A 21,025-nucleotide genomic window follows, 5' to 3' on the forward strand; every position below is an offset into this window, starting at 1 on the left:
ACTGCGTATGGAATCACTTTATGTTCTGGAAGTGTTTACCTGGATTAGGACCTAATACATATGATAGGATTCCTACTTAATGATGGAAACTATGGCACCGGGAGGATGGTAAGTAGCAGAGCCCTCATTAGCCTCCAGAGGGCGCTACTAAGCCCATGGCTCACCTGTCAAACGGTTAGCCAGCCACCTAACATTTTAGTAATAGAAGTGCCAAAAGTTAGAAGTCAAATACCTCCCCAAATGAAATCGAAACAAAATGGGTAGTTCAAAATTGAAATCCTTTTAGGTGGATAGTAAAATTAATGGAAAAGAACAGTATGCTTGTTTGTTGGTAAAAGAACCTAATCTGTATTGACTAACACTAGGTCTTCAAGTGCCAGTAGATGGCCTCACACTCATCATCCTTTGTTGTTGTTCTTAAAGTCGCACTCATGCCCAACTTTTATTATATAATTAGTAGTACTTCTTCTATACCCTACCTAGTTTTTGGTGTTTTGGCTGTGATCTTTATCCTTTAATGTCTTTAACATCCTTTATCATCAGGTGCCTGAGCTATGTCTCCAGACCCCAATCTGTTTTTTTAGAAAATTGTAAACAGGCTACTAATAAACAAGCAAACGATTGCCTAGTGTCAGTGACTAGCCCAGCATACACTGGAAGTGACTGACTCATCCCTCATGGCAGCTACAGCGGAGATGGCCATGAGTCAGCGATGAGTGTGGGAAGCAGGACTGAAAATGGAAAACATGCAAATTCAAAAAACTTGTGTCAGAAAGGTAAGGGGCCTTTGGCTAAGCAGAATCAGGACTTGAATTTTGATGGGGGAACACCATGACGAAGGCCGTTTTATCCTGAAGGGATATCCTAGCTTTTAAGGGAGCTGTGGGTGTGGTGGCGCTGACCTCACCTGCTCCCAAGAAGGCTGATTATTCCCAGTTTCTCCAGTTCTGCATTTAGTGATATGTTTTCACCTGAAACTGGCCATGGTGGGAGTGTTCACACTGTGGAAAACAGCATGGATGCAAACCAGGGCCTTTTCCTCTTCCCCAGAGGCAGCTGTCAAACACCCACTCAACCCTGCTGCTTCATATGGTTGCACTACATGGGATTTAAAACATTCCTTCTGATGTTTTCAAAGGAAACAGAGAGAAACACAAACACCCCCTTCAGCTTAGCTTTTCTTATTTTATCTATAGACAAATTATCACTTTTTAAAAATTCATTGACTTTTGGCTGTGTGCATCTGTGTGATTTAAAACCTCTCTGAGAATGAATGGAATTAGGCCCAAGAACATGGCATTCAGTCCTGAATTCTGTAGCTGAACCATGTAAAACTTCCATTTCCCCATCCTTGGAGAGCTCTGCTGGAGCAGTCCTCACCGAGCTCCATTTTTTTTCCTCACTGGACATTTACAATGAGAAATTACTTCCTACCAAGTGTCCATTAGCCCCCAGTATTCGTGCTAATGAGCAGGCTGCAATGAGGAGAGCAAATGAATGAGTCACAGGAACACTTAGTGGATGCTTCCTGCTTGGTCACTGAACACGGCTGGCTTCTCAACAGGCTGTGCTGAATCCTGATCATTGCATTTCACGCTGTCTGAGAGAGCTGCTGAGGGTGTGGGCCACACCGGAAACGGACATACTGATTCGTCCTGGTGAAATTTTCTTCATTTATGCATACATACAGGTATATATCCTACTATGTGGCTCCAAATCCACGTGGAAACACTCTTAAATGAATAACATTAAACTGAGAGCTCTTTTAAGGGGCCTGATCTTGAGCGGAAAGCTAAACAAGTCAGATTGAGAGAGAGATTTCTTTTTCTGAACGTGAACTGTAGATAAACATGCCATGGAGAGGTGGGTGACAACAAGGCCCAGAGGCAGGGAAGAGTCCCTGTCGCCTGTAGGAGCCATGCTCTGTAGGGTTTGGTGTGTTAGCTTTTGCTCTGTTTCTGTGCCTACTTAGTCACTGGTATTGCAGATGGGAAACTAACTGAGAAAACTGAGCAAGAGAAAAAAGAAAACAAAATGAGGCTGAAGAAGAAAATACAGAGACAAGCTCCTGAAGTCACATGACTGATATTCCCTTTACAGGGGGTAAGCTGAGATGTATAGTAGGACCCAAGCTTTTGAACAGTCAGAGTAGATTATTATTATTTAGTTTCACAGGACGAAAGCAAACCAGTTTCCCAGGATAAAATGGCGGTGCCACAGTGAAAAAACGTTTTGTGAAAAGGTCAATAATGATTTACAAGTTGGGGGAGGCTTTGAATAGTAAGTATTTGACCCTGATTGACATCATCTTTAACTATTTTTAAGAAGGTATTACATTAAACATGCAATAATGAATACTTTGGAATTAAAAGCCTTTACCAAAATTAAAATCGAGACAAGAATTAAAATGCCTACCCAAATCAAGCCAAACAACAAAGAAAAAAAAACTCTATCAGTCAAAATAGTAAACATTTCAAATTGGTAGCCAAATTAATAGGAGCCTTTTATTTGTGTGTTAATACAATGCTATAATCTAAATGGAGCAGCAGTTAAAACTGGTCAATAGATAAAGATTGACAGTTTAGAACTAGGTCTCGGGGTGTTGTGACATTGAATCAGATCCCTCTCTACAGGATGCACTTATTACTTAACTTCATATGCACATGAAAAGGGGCTATTTGTGGTATGGTCTTTCTTTTTATCTCTGACTATTGGGTTTGGAACAAGGAATAGAATAGAGATTTTTATAAGGTATAGTCCTAATAATGCAGACCACTTGTAATCTGAAATCATGTTTTTGGTTAAGACTATTATAGACTGTAACTTATGAAACACACTATTGTGTACAGGAATGCTTATATTTGGTGATGATTTTTCAGCTTATTTCCCGTTCAACTTTTGCTTATTACGTAATGTGCAGCAATCTCAAAGACGAAGCCAAACAAACATTCAGGGACACAAAGACAGGATTCAGTGCTTTCTCATAGGGACTTTGAGAGGAGTAGACTTGGCGAGGAGAAAAGTAGGAAGGTGTCAATATTAACTATGAAGAGACAGGGATAAGGACCTCTAGGCAAAGAGTGAAACTATATCCTATGAAGGAGATATGAAAAAGGTTGAGTATATATCAAAGAGTGGTAGGGCAGCTTGAAAGAGAATGACCTAGAAGTACTGTGGCTTAATGGTCTCCACATGCACATAAAACACAAGTTATGCCACTGGCCTTCAGACCTTGTGAAGCCAAGACTTTCTAAGGAAACTTGATTTGTGTGGTGGTTTGGATTGGGTGTAATAGATCATCTTACAGTGTACCTGTCCCTTTTCATAGAGCACATATCACTGTTATTACTGGAAATAGAAATCTGCAGGCATGCCATACCATTGATCAGTTCCTACAGATGTACTACTTTGATGGAATGAATCTTGTCATGTTAAATTAAGGTATTATGTCACAGGAAGTAAAATTGCTTTTATTTCTAAAAAGAATATCACTTTTTAAAATTGAAGACATAACTTATGGAGAGTGTGGGGTGATATTTTCCCCTTTAACCACTGAGTCTAATCGGGTTCTCTCCCATTATTTACTTTTAATCCATTTTTGGGAATGATGATCAGATTGCATAAATGGTTTTGTAGATTTTGATTCTTAAGAATCCATCATCCTGTTCAAAGTCCCATTCTGAATTTCATTGGTAATTTCCTCCTTTCTGCTATATGCCTGGTGTACTCCATTGAGACACTGAAGAAAATGAATGGACCTCAACCTAAAATTTGGTTCAGATGTGCACATTGGGAGTGGAACATATGCACCAGAAGGTGGGAAAGGGGGTAATTACTCATCTTGGAGCTTTACAGGAAGAGTAAGATGCTCCCTAGCATGTTCCCAATGGCTCAAGAGAGCAGAGAAAGTAGACTGGCTAGGGCTGTTATGCTGGTTAGGGTTCCCGTGAGGACAGGACTTTAATTGCCTTGGAGTCCTTGCCAGCACCTGGAGATGGAGCACCTGGGCTTTCCAGCTACTCTGCCAGGTGTAGTAAAGGCAAGGCAGAGTCGGCAGTTTGTCAACCATCAGAAATGGAGTGTGATTCTTCATTATGGTCCAAGCAAGCTTCCCCCTCTCTTTTATTTCTGCTCCTTCATTAATAAGGTTGGGCAAAAAAAGAGGAATGGAATAGCTCCTTTTAAAATGAGTTCCTGTTCTGAACAAATGAGACAAATGATTATGTTAAAATGTTCAGACTCATTACTAAGCACTTGTAGCTGCCCTTACCACCATTGCAGTTTCTTATTAGGCAGTTACACTTTCCTGATAAACAAGGAGTGTGACAGCAGGTGAGGAAAGCGCCTCTGAGAGCTTTCAGGCCACACTCCCTTCCCAGTCGTGATAATCCAGGTGTCGCCACACACCACAGCCTCCACTTCTCTTGGGGCTCGTGGGGAATGCAGGCTCCAAGGGCTCTGCCCAGACCAACCAAACTGGAATCTACATTTTACCAAGTTTCCCACAATGAAGTTGTTCTTTAGCTCTGCAAAGTAGTTCCATATGGAAAGAGGTTTTCTTCACACATACCTGTTTGATCAAATTCAGCTTCAAAAATAAACCCACCCCAACTGGGTTCCTGATTCAGAAATGCAACTGGATTTTAATTTTTTCCCATTTGATGCCAAGACATATTTTTGACTGAAGTTTTCACTTTTCCATTCACTGTTTTAGTGTCATATAAATGTGGCTAGTACATAGCATGGCATTGATATTTTTGAAGTGAAATATTATTTAAGGGTTTTTCCTTGTCCAGACACTTTGGACATGATCTTAACAAAACATACAAAACAGAATCATATGTATGTGTGTGCTGGTTTAAGAGAGAAAACATTCTGTTCTGGTAAAGCATCCAAAAAAAGGAAGAAAGAAAGAAAAGAAGAAAGAAAGAGAGAAAGGAAAGAAAAGAAAATAGGGTTAGATGCACATCTGATTTTAAAGAGATGCATTAACTTCTGTGGCATCCCAAGGAATATTTCCAAAGTGGATACTAGTTTTCAGACTACCTATGACTTGTTCAGATGTGCAGAATGGTTAGATGACTCTAACAAGGCATGACATCAAGAGCTTTAACTTTCTCTCTCACTCTAAACATGCTACTAGCAATTTAGTGTCCAAACATATGTGACCATTGTTTGAACTGTAAAGTGAAACCTCAACATACAAACCCCACATTTTTCTTAAATGTGGTGGCACTAAATGCGCGGTTTTAATCTGATGATGATGTGAAGTTTTCCACCTGCAGTGTTTTAGTCTCCTCACACCGAACATTTCCTTCTGGCTGCTTGAAGTCCTTCACACATTGGGTGCTGTTGTGCAGACCATCTCTTGTGTCTGTCCTTCCCTCCAACTTATGATGTTAAATTTCTGTTGGGTAGATACGGCGTGCTAATGATAATGTCTTTTCAGGGCTTTCTTGGACTCACAACATACTGGGTACCTGGGAATAAGTTGTTTGAAATGATATGCTCCATTGCCCATAGAATGAAACCCAGGAGAGTTAGGATTTTACTGGGTACATAGAAACAGAAGGCTCATTAAAGAGCTACAAGGGTGATGGAAAATAGAAATAAAAGATGATGACGGAAAAGAGTTGAAAGTATTTGAAGCCACAAACTTTACTGATTTGCCTAAAGCTACCTTTTAATGCCAACTCTGATCACCCATGCCAAGGTGAAGGTTTGTAAAGGGTGGGTCAATGAGGTAACTGAAGCTTACACCAAGCTCTGGCACCATGAACTTGGCTTAGGTGTCTGGCAGAAGCTTGCTCCTCTGGAGGAGATCACAGCACAATCATCTGGCAGGTCTGGAATTTTAAGACTAAATCTTTAATTGGTCTGCTTTTGACCTGGATGTCTTCAGAGCAGCTCTGGTTCATTTCACCTAATCTACTCCTGGATTATGAAGGAGAAAGTGGTCAATGATTAGAAACATTATACCCCTTCTAGAACACTTGTTCTAAATTCTAACCCCCAGCTGCGATTACACTTTTTCATCTGTAGGTATGGTATACCTCAGAACATCATTCTGAGTCTTGAGAAATCCTTCTCTATAAATTCAAAATCAAACAGTTTCTATTTCTCCTGTCTTTTCTGAGCTATGGTAGGTGCTGGGCAATGAGTAACCATTGTCACCACAAGAATTCATCTGACAGTTATTATGCAGGAGAGATACTTTTTTTTTGGTTTTTGGAGACAGGGGTTCTCTGTATTGTTTTGGAGGCTGTCCTGGAACTCGCTCTGTAGACCAGGCTGGCCTCGAACTCACAGAGATCCGCCTGCCTCTGCCTCCCGAGTGCTGGAATCAAAGGCGTGCGCCACCAACACCCGGCGGGAGAGATACTTTTATCAGCTCCTTTGTATATAAAACTCAAACAGAAAAAAATTATAGGCTTTAATTATGTTATTTCCTTTACAAGATCAGGAAACTGCTAACTGTATGTTCTAATGGATAATATTTATAGTTCCATTCAAATAATGCTTCATTTAATATATCCATGCTGATGTGCGTGCTAATAATTACATTAAGTGTTCTTGCTCTGTCTTGTATAAAAGGGCACAGATGTCCTTTGTAGCATTTTTAGTTATAATTTAATGAAGCATGGATTTTCTCATTACAATTTATATATGAGGTCTCACACTAAAATAACAGACTTTGAATGACTACTCTGCTTTAAGGTCACAGAGCCAATTGCCTAATCAGTCTCGAAATCCCCAGTAGCTTAGTATGGTCTGCAAACACAAGGTGCTTCCAGAATATTTATTCAAGCAGGGCACTTCTCCTTAATTGATTTTGTAACTACGTAAATCATTTTGGTTGCCCATTCTATTAACCCCTTCATTTCCTTGGTGTCATTCTTGTATTGCTGTCTTTCCAATTCTCTGTCTTACTGGTTTCTACTTCTGTAGCTTAGTTTAAGACAACCTGAGCAGTAGAAAAATAAAAAAGTATTTCAGTTAGGATCTTTTAAACTAATAATTTGATGACTAGCCTGCAATGTATTGGATAGGCAGCATGGAACCATGATAATATGTACACTTTGTAATAAATATTTATCGGTTTAGTTATGAACTGGAAGCTTTTGGAACACCTTTTATGGTCATGGTATTGTACTTGGAATTTTCTATATGTAATTTTGCTTAATCTCAAGAGAGGTGGTATTTCCACAGCTCTCAGAATGGAAGCAGACACGTCAGAAGTGAGTGACCATCTCAAGCATCTTATTGGCAACAACCTGAGCTGAGATTCAAACCTAAAACCATGTAAGTCCCTCTGGCTCCCCTAGAGAGAAATGGCAAAGTAGAATGTTTACTCACATTGTGATATTATTATGATCCAGAAGTGCCTCGGTAGTCCACTGACTCAGGACTGTTACTAGCTCCTGCACTGTGATTTTGGAGAAGACTAAAGGCCCTCCTCAAAGAGAATTTCTGATTATAAGTCAGTCTAGGAAAAATGGTTTCAGAATCACACTATAGTTGAGAAGGGTATATTTAAAAGATGACTTGTAGTGGGTTTATTTTTTATTTGTTGGAGGCCTAGCACCCAGCTCCCAAATAAATACACAGAGCCTTATTTTTTGCTCATGAATTCACAGTCTTAGCTTGACTTGTTTTAGCCAACTTTTCTAACTTAAATTATCCAATTTCTCTTTAACCATGTTTTGCCTCTGGGCTTTTTACTTTTGTTTGTTTTATAAATCCTTTCCTTTTTACTCTATGGCTGGCTCTTTGTTTGGGTGGCTGACCCCTGGCATCCTCCTCTCCTCCTTTTCTTGTTCCTTGAATTCTTCTCCTATTTATTCTCTTTGCATGCCAGCCTAACCTATCCTTTTTACTGCCAAGTTATTGGTTGTTCAGCTCTTTGTTAGACCAATCAGGTGTTTTAGGCAGGCAAAGCAGCACAGCTTTACAGAGTTAAGCCACTGAAACATAAAAGAATGCAATACAACTTTGCATCATTAAACAAATATTCCACAGCCCAAATGAGTGTAACCCATCTTAAACTAATATTCCACAACAACTACTCTCCTGATGTAATATACCTTGGGAAGGAAGGGATGAGATAGAGGAAGTCATGGTATCCAGAGGCCTGATAAAAGATATGGACTCACAAAGATAAGCAGTCTTCTCTGTGTAGAGTGTCTGACACTTGGGAAAGCATTGTGCTGCTGGTTGGAGGCACTAGGCAAAAAGAGCAAAACCTTTTAAGCCTACTTGACCTATGATTAGAAGTCTGCCTTTAATAACATCCATCATTGACTGACAATTAAATTATTTTGAATTCAGACAGCCTCATTTGTTGCAGCATTCATCATGAGAATTCACAGGTATGTTTTGTGTCTGCATAAGATGTATTCAGTAAACATTGCATTTCCTGAATCACCCATTACCTTGAGTTCATGTTTCAGAGTATAACTGATTTTTAAATTTTGGCTTTTAATTATTAAGGTTTCATGCAAGTATCATCATTAAAATCTAAGTTTATCATTTCTCCCATTGTTTATTTTAGGCAGTGTTTTTTGTCTTGGTGAATAAGACCACGTGCCATAGATCTAACATTATTGGGAAAAAGTCACACTACTCTTCCCATTTTCTGCAGGCACTAAGCATCTTCAGAACAAAATGAGAATACTGAGACACATGTACAATGGGCAGAGAGAAGCTTGGCCCTCTGACCTATAGGTAGATCACTTAAATATGTTAAATAGAAATTAAATAAAGCAAAACCAATTAGGATGATTAGTGCATGATAAGGCTTGACATGTTTTAAATGCAGCATCACATAATGCAATAAAAAATAGTTCTGTGGCCAATCGGTATGTTCTTAACTATGTCACTTTCTCTCAAGAGGAGTCAGTCTGGTATAGAAGAAGCAGGCTTATAATAAAGACTTTATTTTAATGGATTCATTAAAAATTTCTTATGGTGTGATGCGTTAGCATTGCTTGGACTAGAGTTGACTGTACCTTCAGCAGGTGAAGTTCTTTATTTTAGACATCCTTCCCCAAGCTTAGGTTTATCATCTACAAAGTAGTGATGACTAAAATACAAGCTGCATAGTTGGATCCAATAGGAAGGCATTTACACGGAGAGTTTAATAGTAACATTTGTCATCACTGTATACACATAAAAAGTCAAAGCTATAAATTCCGATAAAGGTCATAGTGGTGTCAAGATCAAATTAAGGGGAAAGGGAAGGGATATCTAAAATAGATATAAGACAATATGAGAATCAGTTCTGCATAGCTGTAGACTAGTTAGCACCATTCTCAGTGTAAAGACTTGACTAAATGAAGCTGGATGGTTTGGGGAGAAGGCAGCCTTGGGTGGGGCTGATGCTGAGATGAGGGCCTCTGTTCAGTCTGTCTCACACCCTGTATCCATCCAACAACAGTTGGTGATTCAGGAGCCTTCCTGCTCTGTCATGGTTCCAGGTAGTGCTAATGACCCCCATGTAGTTACTGAGGAGGGCATGGAAAGTCCGTTTTTCAGGGTTCCCACTGTAGTTTGCCTATTCTTCTCATGCTGGGCCCCATGGCTAATTAAGTGCTGACTTTATCTACCAAATATAAACCAGACTTTTAAAAATGGAAACCCCCCAATTACATAAGGGCATGCACCTTACTTTCATACTAGACTCATAAATATCACTTGGAAACCTCAGCTTTCTTCTCTAGCTCTCAGAGATTGTGCTGGGAGGATGAGAATATAACTGTGATGATACAGGAACTTGATGGAAAGGTTGGTATTCAGAGGTTCAATAGCCTTCATTTCATTGTCAGTGAAAATTGCTCCACAAGAAGAGCTATGAGTAAGAAATTTGTCAAAAGCTTTTGAAGGGGCAATCACAAATTGCTGATGAAAGTAGATGAAGCTATGAAAAAGATTTATGAAGACTGATTTAGAATTGAATAGTATTATGAGACACTCTTGGAATTCTACAATGTGGCTGAGGCCAGGAGGGAAGATATGAGAAACGGGTAGAGAGCACTGTGCATTGTTTGCCAGAAGACACATTAGGCCCTACAGCTCAGAACTCAGCTGTAAAATTCCTTGCACTCTGGGTGCATTGGCTGTGGGAAATGCCTGTGGTTTTCCCAGCTTGCCTCTCTCAGCAGGCTTGAAGGCAAGTAGTCTCAAAGGCTGTAAGAAACCAATAGGAAAGGAATCGATGAAACCTAATAATTGAAACAAAATTGAAATAGCCATGAAGTGTTAATTGAAACAGCTTCTCTTAGTAGACTGTGAATCATCCTACAGTGATATTTGCTCATTTCATAGGGAAAGTAACACAGCAGGTCAGAGTCTCTAATACCTATAGCAGAAATAGGGCCCAGCTATCTCCATAGGGATAGGAAGGGCTTCAATGGTAGCATGATTATCCTAGTAAGCGCCAGATGTTTCTTCCCTTTAAACCCAAATATCCTTAGCTACCTGAAGCCAAATGTTATTATGTTATATATAAACTTTACATGCTATAATCCTTATTCTTGATATAAATTGTTAGTATAATAGATCAAAGTGTTTTTCTATTTCTTTTTATACTAAAACCTTAAATGGTGATTATGATTCTGAACATTTAAAAGGCAAAAAAGATTTTGAAGACTGCCTGTATTACTTTGTATACTATGAAATTTCAATATTGTTTTTAAAACTGTAAAAATAATCTTCTTACCTCTGTATATAGTATACAGCAATCTGTGAATAAATTTTATTCCTTTATGTGGGAAATATTTCAGTCACATTTAAAAATAGTTAACAGGAAGAATTACAACTGAAATGTCAGACCCACTGTGATTCATGACATTGTCCATTCATAAATCTGGTATCTAGGCTACCATCTTTTTCTGGCTCTTTCATTAATTTATCTGTAAGAATTAGGATCTGAACATCTTGTTTAATGCTTCCTGAGACAAGCTGTGCAGAATGTTAATGATCAAAACCAGAAATAGAGTGACCTTTACAACTGATGTTTCCATCACAACATTTAGAATCTAGTGCTTTGGTGGCAAAACAATGGAAAGGAGACCTTGTTGTTTCGACTCCTCCAGGATAAGTGAAAGAAAACAGATCCCATGAATTTTGGTTGTTTCCTTGGCATCTGACAGAAGGAGCTTATGCACACATCCTACGTTGCTACTGCTGCCTGCCTACCTACTATTGATCATGTCTGCATAAACCAGCATCTAACCCTTCCATTCTTACAGTTTTCGTTGAGTGTTCTGCTGCTTACTTTCGTGCTGTCTGTCTTCATGGAGCTGTTTTTTCTCTTAATCCTAAATAGGAGCCAGTTTCTGTTCTCCTATGCCAGTCACCTGTTTATCTTCTAGTGCTTAAGAGTAAAGGTGAGACCCTGGGGAGATTATGATAATTTTCATTTTTAATGTTATTTAACCCCCTCTTTGCTTGCTCTTTCAAGAAAAAAAATATGTTCATGTGAGTTACACATGAGCATAAGGAATCTACATGCAAATTCAATCTTGCCTGAAGATGACTAGTTGAAACCTTATGGACAGACTTACTAAAAGCACACTTATGCTTCCAGCAGACTGTAGTCATCTTAAAATTATTGGAAACAAGACTATCAACAATTTAGAGTTACTAGGACCTAACCACAGAAGGCTCTTCATACTATAGTCATTTTTATTTACAATTATGTTTTAGGTTGCTCTACAAAACAACAGGTTTTATCACAGCATCTTTATACACATGCACCACGTGTTGGCATTTGTTCCCCTCTCTTAAGGTCCTACTCCATGACTCACCATTGGATGCTTCCTTCCCTGAGCCGGTGTATGCATTGACATTCTATTACATAGATTTCATTCCCTTCAGTCCACTTCCTTAGCTCTCACATTCTCCTTTCAAGTTTTGTGACCTACATACACATGCATGCAAATAAAATCTAGGTTGTGGTGAAAGCATGTAGTGTTTTTCTTAATTTGATTAAAAAGTTAATTTCAGGTGCATTCACATTCCTGAAAATACCAGGATTTTCTTCTCTTTATGACTATACGCATGCTCTTTAGCCATTTATGTGTTGATGGCTAACCAAGCTCTGTTTCTTGCCTATTGTGAACAATGTAGCTCTAAATACGATGCGCAAGGATCTGTGTGGTATGTTGATGAAATTATGTGTATGTATTCTTTTTTTTTTTTTTGGTTTTTATGAGACAGGGTTTCTCTGTTTTGGAGGCTATCGGTCCAGCCTGGCCTCGAACTCACAGAGATGCGCCTGCCTCTGCCTCCCGAGTGCTGGGATTAAAGGCTTGCGCCGCCACCGCCCGGCGATGTGTATGTATTCTTACATACTGTTTTTAAAGCTTTCATGTATCGGGTTTCTTTTCCGAGTTCTTTCTTAATGAGTTTGTTGGTACATGGAAAAATGAGTGATAATTGTTTGCTAGTTTGCATCCTGCTACCTTGTTGAAAATGTTTATCAGATCTAAGAGTGTTCTGGTGAAATCTTTGGGGTCTTTTAAATGTAGGATAATTGATTCTCAAACTAGTGGTGTCTGTCTCTTTCCTATTTGTATTCCCTTGTCTTGTTGCTCTGAGACCCCGAGGATTATACTGAAGAAAGGTGTAGACAACTGTGTGTCTTTTCCATTATGGAGGAGGTATTTGCAGTTTTTACTCATTTAGTACAATGCCAGCTACAGGGAGCTCATACGTAGTCTTTATTGCATTGAAGTATTTGTCCTTCCATTCTTAGCTTCATGAGGGCTTTTTTATCTTGAAGGGGGCATTAAATTTTATCAAATCCTTCTATGTGCTATGGTGGTCATGGGTTTTTGTATATAAATCTATTTATTACTAAAGTGCTTTTGTTGATTTGAGTATATTGAATCAGCTTTACATCTCTGGAAGAGAACTAAATTAGTCATGGCTTATGATGTTAAGGGGTTTTTGAATTTGATTTGTTAGAGCTTTACTGACAGTTTTTGCATCTTTGTTTATCACTGAAATTCTGCTTCAGTTTTCTTTTCTTGTATCCATATCTGGTTTTGTCATCAGGGTAGTACTGGCTTAAAAAACACTAAATCTTCTTTCACCATTTAGTTTAATGGAATAGTTGGATGAGCATTGGTGTCAGTTCTTTAAATGTTTGGTGGAATTAGGAAGTGCTCTCTGGATTTTTCTTTTGTTGAATTTTATTTTATTATTATTATTATTAACACTATTTTTATTGCTTCAATCTTGTTAATTTTTAATGGAGCATTTTAAGTTCTTTAAATGTTTTCTATTTTGGGAAATTATATCTCTAGCATTTATCCATTTTCATCTAGATTTTACATTACCTTTTTTAGTACAATATATTATAATCATGATTTCCCCTTTCTTATCTTCTCTCAGATTCTCCTCAATGCCCCATCCATCCAAATCTATGCCATTTCTCCTTTCTTTCTCTTTAGAGAACAAACAGGCAAAGCAGCAAACAACTCAGAATAAAATAAAACAAGCATTAAAAAAAGAGGAGATATCATAAGAAACACCTACATATGTAGACACACACACACACACACATGCACTCACACACTTATGCATGCTTGTACCCACACTCATAAAAACTCATAAAAACACACACACACACACACACACACACAAAGCTCATAAAAACACAAAATCAGAAACTATGATAAATATCCAAAAGACTATTGAGGTAAAAATTGCCCAAACAAAGCATTATGAGACAAAATATTTTCCAAAATATCATGGAGTTCATTTTGTGTCAGCCATCTGCTGCTGGGAATAGGGCCTGCCCTAAGTATGGTTTGTGTACCCAGTGAGATCGAATTGGAAAAACCAGTTTTTCCTTTGCAAGCAGTTAACATTTGAAGATAGCTCTGCATTAAAGATGGGGCCCACGTCCACTTTCTCCTCAGCACTGGGGCTTCATTTTAGTCATATCTGTGTAGTCCTGTGTCATGCTGCCACAGTCTCTGTGAGTTCATATGTGCATCAGTCCTGTTGTGTCTGGAAAGCCTTGTTTCCTTAGTATCTTTCATCGCCATTGGCTTTTAAAACCTTACTGCCATCTCTTCCACACAGCTCTCTGAACTCTAGGGGGAGAGGTTTGATTGTGATATCCCTTTTGGGGTTGAGTGTTCTGAATATCATATAGCTGTGGATCTTTGTATTAGTTCCCATCTCCTACAGGATGGAGCTTCTCTGATGATGTCTGATAACACAAGCATATCATTAAGGGTCATTTTACTTCTATGTTCCTTTAGAACAATGGTTCTCAACATTCCTAATGCCACAACCCTTTGATACAGTTTCTCATGTTGTGGGGACCCCCCATCATAAAATTATATTCATTGCTACTTCATAACTATATTTTTGCTACTGCTCTGAATCATAATGTAAATGTGTGATGTACAGAATATCTGGTGTGCAACCCCTATGAAAAGGTCATTTGACATCCAAAGAGGTAGTGACTCACAGGTTGAGAACTGCTACTTAATAGAACAATAGTATTTAGTGTTTCCCTAGATGCATTGTGTATCTAATCTTAGGTTCTTGACCATCTGAGCAACACCAGGTATGGTTTCTGTCTCATGGTGTGGGCCTCAAATCTGGTAAGTTAGTTTCTGGTTACTTACTTTGTGCCCTTATTGCACCTATGTATCATGCGGGCTGGTCACCATGGTAGACTGAAGGGGTTTGTTTCAGTTAGTATTCTATTGCAGTGTAGAGACACCATGATCATGACAACTTTAATAAAGGAGAACATTTTAATTGGGGATGACTTAAAGTTGTAGAGGTGTAGTCTATTTGAATCATGGTAGGAAGCATGGAGGCACACAGTGGAAGCATGGAGACACTATGCTGGAGAGGTATCTCTGACAAATACTGACACTCCCTATTGACCAAGCATTCAAATTTGTAAGCCCATGGGGGTCATTCTTACTCAAACCTCCACAACTGGGCAAGTGTTTACTTTTCTCCTCTGAGAGTGTGCAGAGTACTTTCCAATACCATGGGCAGTGGTACAGTAGGGGTGCAGGTTCTTGTTAGGCACCAGAATGACTTCTCCATGTTAGTGAGATATGTAGGGGTTGTCTTTAGCAATAGAGTCTTACTATTAGTTTGTAGAGAGCAACCAATAACCTGGCAATTGTCTGAGCTGTTTGCCAGTTTCCATGGGGCCTCTTCCACCAATAGCTCAATTAGATGTTAATAATTTCTAGTACTAGAGGTTTCATTTGGTGGAAGAGATGCCTTATTGGGACTCATTTGGTGATTCTATTTAGATTTATTTCATATATGTTTGTATTCTAAGAAGCCTCTACTATTGTAGGTTTTTGAAGAGCCCTTCAGGTGGTTCTTAGTGTTAGTTGTTACTCCCCATATTCTTCCTTTACCCTCCTTTCTACTATTTTTAATGTAAGTTTTCATAGCACTGTGTAATGAATCTTTTCTCTCCATAAAATACAAATCTTAGTTTTTATTGATTCTGTGTACTGTTATTTTAATCTCAATTTTAAGTTTATTTCTGCCTGATTTTTATTCCTGTCATCTGTTGCTTTTGAGTTTAGGTTGTTCTTGTTTTCAGTAGGTAGAGATACATCATTAGGTTATTTGAGTTCTTTAAAAAATTTTAAATTATGATTTTCATTGAAAATTTTCTTTGTCAAATTTTTAAATGTAATCATTAATAGCTTCAACATTTCCTCTTAACTGTAAACTTTAGCATTTGCCGTATCCCTAAATGTCTGACAAGTTGTTCTTCTATTTTCTTTTGATCCTAGGAACTTTTAAAGTCTCCTCTCTGATTTTGTTGGTGACCCACTAGTCAGTCAAGAGTGCATTGTCCAATGTCTATATATTTGTATATGTTCTGAAGTTTTTCCTGCTAGTCATTTCTGTTTTATTGTTCTGTTATATGACAATTTAGAAGAGAGAATTTCAATTCTATATTTGTAAGACTTGTTTTGTGTGCCTGCATGCAGAGGCCAGTGTTTATATTAACTGTCATCCTCAGTTGCTCTCCACCTTATTTTTTTGAGATGCATCTCACCTTGACTTTGGAGTTTGACAATTCATCTAGAATGGTTGGCTCACAAGCATCAGAGATTCTCCTGTCTTTCTTCCAGTGAAATTATAACTGTGTTTTATAGATGTGTGAATAGACTCAGGTCCTCATGCTTGCATGATAGGCAGTTTTTTTACCAACCCACCTCTCCATCCCCTCAAAGCATGTACTTAATTATAATGCCAAGGGAAACAAGTTCATTAATACTGTTTTCAGACATATTATTTCAGTAAATTGTTGACTAGAATTGAAGCAGATGGGACAGAATCAATTCAGTATTCTATAGGGACTAAATTATTATTTCTGTCTTTTCATTAACACCACCCACACATGAATTTCTCTGAAACTCTCTCTAAAAAGTTCGCACAACTCTACCAGAGAAATGACTGAAGAATAGTTGATGTAAAAATAAGTGTCTTCCTGATGTGTCTTGCCTTTGGGGAACTAGGAGATCAACACCAGGACCTTGGGCTACCATGTGTGTACTCTATCACTGAGATTCTCCCCTCATTCCCTCCTTGTATGCTTTAAACTTTGCTTTTAGCTATCAATATTGGCATAGCCAAGACTTTGAAGTTTTTCTTTTATTCATGGAATCCCTCATATGCTCATTGGGTATTTTTCTCATTTCTACATATGTGTGATTTGAGAAGAGTCATAGGGTTAAAAGTTGCTTTCTCCCCTTAGTATGCAGCATAGAGGAAGGGCATGACTGGTGAAGTCAGAATCCAGTCCTTTTAGTTGCTTTCTTTGACTGTCATTAGGTCTAAAGCTTCACATATTGGTTCACAGAAGTGTCTCATATCAAAGTTTAGTGAATTCCTCGTACCATATGCTATTTATTAGGTTATATGGGTACACATGTCAAAATAACTTAACAATGTTTGTCTTAATTGCTTGGATAATTAAACTTCCTAGGGTAGGCCTAAGACCAACTTTCCCTATGTTGATTTTCTCTGACATTAAATTGTGAGATGGTTCAGTGATTATGTTATTGATGTTCTTCCAGAAGACCTGAGTTCAGTTTCTAGTACCCAAAAAGGGTGTCTCATGACTACCTGTAACTACAGATCTAGAGAACCAGGTGCCTCTTCTGGCCTCTTCAGGCACTGCACTCACACCATACCACATACACATGCACATACTCCTATACAAACACACTTATATACACATAGAGTTGATTCAATTGTTAAGAGACTAGTTGCTTTTTCAGAGGACCTGGTTTAATTTTCAGCACCCACATGGTGGCTCCCAACCATCTGCAAATCTATTGGTGGGTTATCTAACGCTCTGACATTATGTGTACCAGGTATGCAGGAGGTACATCTTAAAACTTTGAATTAAAAAATAATCCAGTTCAAAATTTGGATCTTCTGGAACCATTTAGCATTCATACTATTCATTATTTGGACTAATGGTAGGATGTAGTAGATATTTTTGAGGCAAACGGAGCCAACTTCTGCTAATATTAAAACAGAAATAGAGAAAAATCAAGGGCTTTAGGTGTCACATGGTGACAAAACTTGAATATATTTTGGAAATAAAGGAGATTAAGTGCATCTGTAAAATTAGTCATTTTCCTGAGTAACACAGAGTACCTTTGTTAATATGTAAATTTCATTAGGCAGAGTCACAGAGTCCCTAAGAGATCTGACTGAATATGTTATGATTCACATTCATTCAAATCCTGTATACAAATTCATTTCTCAGAATAAGTAATTTTTCTGTTGGTATACTGATTGAACTAATATTGAGACCTGCTGATACAGACAATGAAACTGGACATGTCTTATTGAATTAGTTACTTTTATGTTGCTGTGATAAACACTATGTTCCAAAGCAACTGAAAAGAAAGGGTTTATTTTGGTGTACAGTTTCAGAGAAATAGAGTACATCATTAAGTGAATGTCCTCCCTAAGTCACATACTCCCTCTAGTAAAGCTTTATGTTCTAAAGGTTCTGTAGCTCCCAAACAGTGCCATTAATGGGAGACCAAACATTTAAATACATGGCCTGATGGAGGACATTTCTCATTCAATTAATATGATTTGCTTCTTAACAGCTTTCCATTTCTTCCATTTGAACAATGAGAGATTGAATCTCAGATACATTTACGAAGGTTTGATGGGAAATTTGGGCTCAGAGGTTCCTGACTTCATCAACAGTTCTATTCACTGTTGAACATAAGTTCCCAGTGGTGCTGGCAGAATAAAATGATTTGTATGCTAGCCTTGCAAGCCAAGTTCTATGGGAATATGGGAAATATGTCTGATGAGATGAGTACTGCCCCACTGATATTAATCTGAACATGACCTGGTCACTCACATATTTTTTAAGGAGTTTGCATTTTGTCTATGAGGACACGAGGAGCCATTAACAGATTTTTAAAGAAACATTCAGCATGTTCCAACTGTTACTAAGAGAGTAACTTCAGCAGCTGTGAGAATCAAAGACAAGAACTGTACTTATTTCCCAGTCATTTTGATAGCTTGTGAAGTCCCATATAAATATTGCTTGTAAATTCTATCATTGGCACCATACTAGTGTTAGTATATATTTATATTATGGAATTAAACAAAGAAGAAATGAAACAAGATTTGAATGGTACTTCTTTTAAATTCTATGTTATTGTTATTAGTAAAATAAATGCATTCTAGTGTACAGTGAAGACAGTAATAACTGGCTGTGTTTGATAAGGTGTCATATTGAAAGGATGATCACTGTCTAGTTTGAGGAAACATTGCAGTCATAATTCTCATCCCATCAGATAAAATGGCTGTTGCACTCCCAAGGGAGGTACTAGCATTGACTCACATTAGTAAGCTAATTTCTTATTTAAAACTTACTTGTTATAGATCCCATTCTAGATTAACTAGTCTTCACAACAGCTTTATGAAGAAGATACTAAATTATCTTCCTAATATGTATGAATAAGTTATTTTTCTTGTTTTTATATCCATTGATTTGATTTATATATATATGCATACACAGACATACACACACGTGTTTATGTATGTGTGTGTGTGAAAGAGAGACAAACAGAGAAGGAGAGACAGAGAGAGAGACATTGAGAGAGAGAGAGATCTACATATTTCCATGCATTAGGAGACAGTCTTCATAGGCCTGTGGTACACATTCCTACTTGGATGACCCACACAGGAGAAATGTGACAGAATGAGGGGGAGATGATAGATCAAAGGGCCATAAATAGCCAAGAGATCAGAGTTATTTTGATCTAGGGATATGAATGATGAGGAATAGGATTTACAGAGTTCATTATTCTTGAAGTTAAATTCAGCAAATACAGAATAAACAACAATGATACAAAAGGCTTGGTTGAATATAAGTTATTGGCTTGATTCCAAGATATATGATGACTCCCAATCACAATGTTTTGTTACTATTTCATAGTTGTAATTTTGCTACTATTTTAATCATAATATAAATATCTAGTTTTTAACCTTCTAAAAGGGTGTTTGATAATCAAAGGGGTAATGACACACATTTGAGAATCACTGACCTATGGGAACCACAAGACACAAAATTTATGAGAATAATAACAAACTTCATCAAAGAATTAAGAGTTTAAAGAAGACACAAAAAAAAACAGTTAAATGAATGTTAAGAGAAGCACCTTAAAGATAATAAAGCCTTTACTGATGCTTAAGAAAATACAAACATAAGGCTGATGGAAATGATAGAAACAATCCAGGTTTGAATGGTACATGATAGAAATAAAAATGTTGATGAGGATTGAAGCTGATGAATATGGAACTGGAAAGCCCAATAATCTAACTGGAAGACTCAAAGGAAAGTCACATAAGTAGAATGAACCAAGCACAAGAAAGACATTACTGTGGGATATTCCTTTACACTGTATGAATATATGTCAATGTGATTGGTTTAATAATCAAGCTGACTGGTCAATAGCTAAACAGGGTACAGTTAGGTAAGATAGCCAAACTCAGTATGATGGGAAGGAGAAGGGCAGAGTCTAGAATTTCCAGTGAGATGCAGAGGAAGCATGAGATGAATGTGCCAAGCTAATAAAGGTACCACCAGAGCATAAATAAGGAATATTTATGGTATTATGGGTTAACCTAAAATATAAGAGTTAGTTAGTAACAGCCCGAGCTATTGGCCATGTATTTATAATTCATATTCAACCTCTGAGTCAGTTATTTGGGACTGGGAGGATAGGACAGGCAGGAAACATCCATTTATAGAACATCAGGAGTTGAAGAGAAAGTGGAGGATCTAGATGGAATAAGCAAAGAATGTGAAAATTAAGAAAAACAAACCACAAATGAAATGAGCATACAGGAAATGTGAACAATGAAAAGACCAAACCTTCAAATTATAGTAATAGATGAGGGAGAAGAATCCCATCTCAATGGCATAGGCCACATCATCAACAAAAATCACATGAGAAAAGTTCCTCAAACTAAGGGAAGGCATACCAATACAGATACAAGAAGCCACAGAACACCAAACAGAAAAGAAAATCCTCATGGAATATAAAAGTTAAAAAATTTTGGATTTAAAGACATAGACTAACTTCAACCCATTAACAGAAAGTGATTTCAATGCCCCGCTTTTGTCAATAGATCACCGAATAAAACTTAAACAGAGAAAAATCATAACCATACATCAAATGGACTTAACAGATATCTACATAGCAGTCCACCCAAACGCTAAAGATCACTCTGCAGGATGTGAGAGGCTCCTCTCAAAAGGATTGCAGTCCAAACCAGCGTTCATAAACTTAAGAAGATCGAAATAACTCTGTGTATCTCATCTGGCCACAATATAATGAAACTTAAAACTGATAGCAAAACTATCTCTGGTAAATACACAAACTCATGTGAATTAAAGTATTGCTGAATGATAAATGGGTCAAAAAGAAATCAAGAAAGAAATAAAATGTTTTAGGAATTAAATGAA

This window comes from Mesocricetus auratus, unplaced genomic scaffold (assembly GCF_017639785.1).
Source record: "Mesocricetus auratus isolate SY011 unplaced genomic scaffold, BCM_Maur_2.0 Super-Scaffold_100691, whole genome shotgun sequence".
Taxonomy (NCBI): Eukaryota; Metazoa; Chordata; class Mammalia; order Rodentia; family Cricetidae; genus Mesocricetus; species Mesocricetus auratus.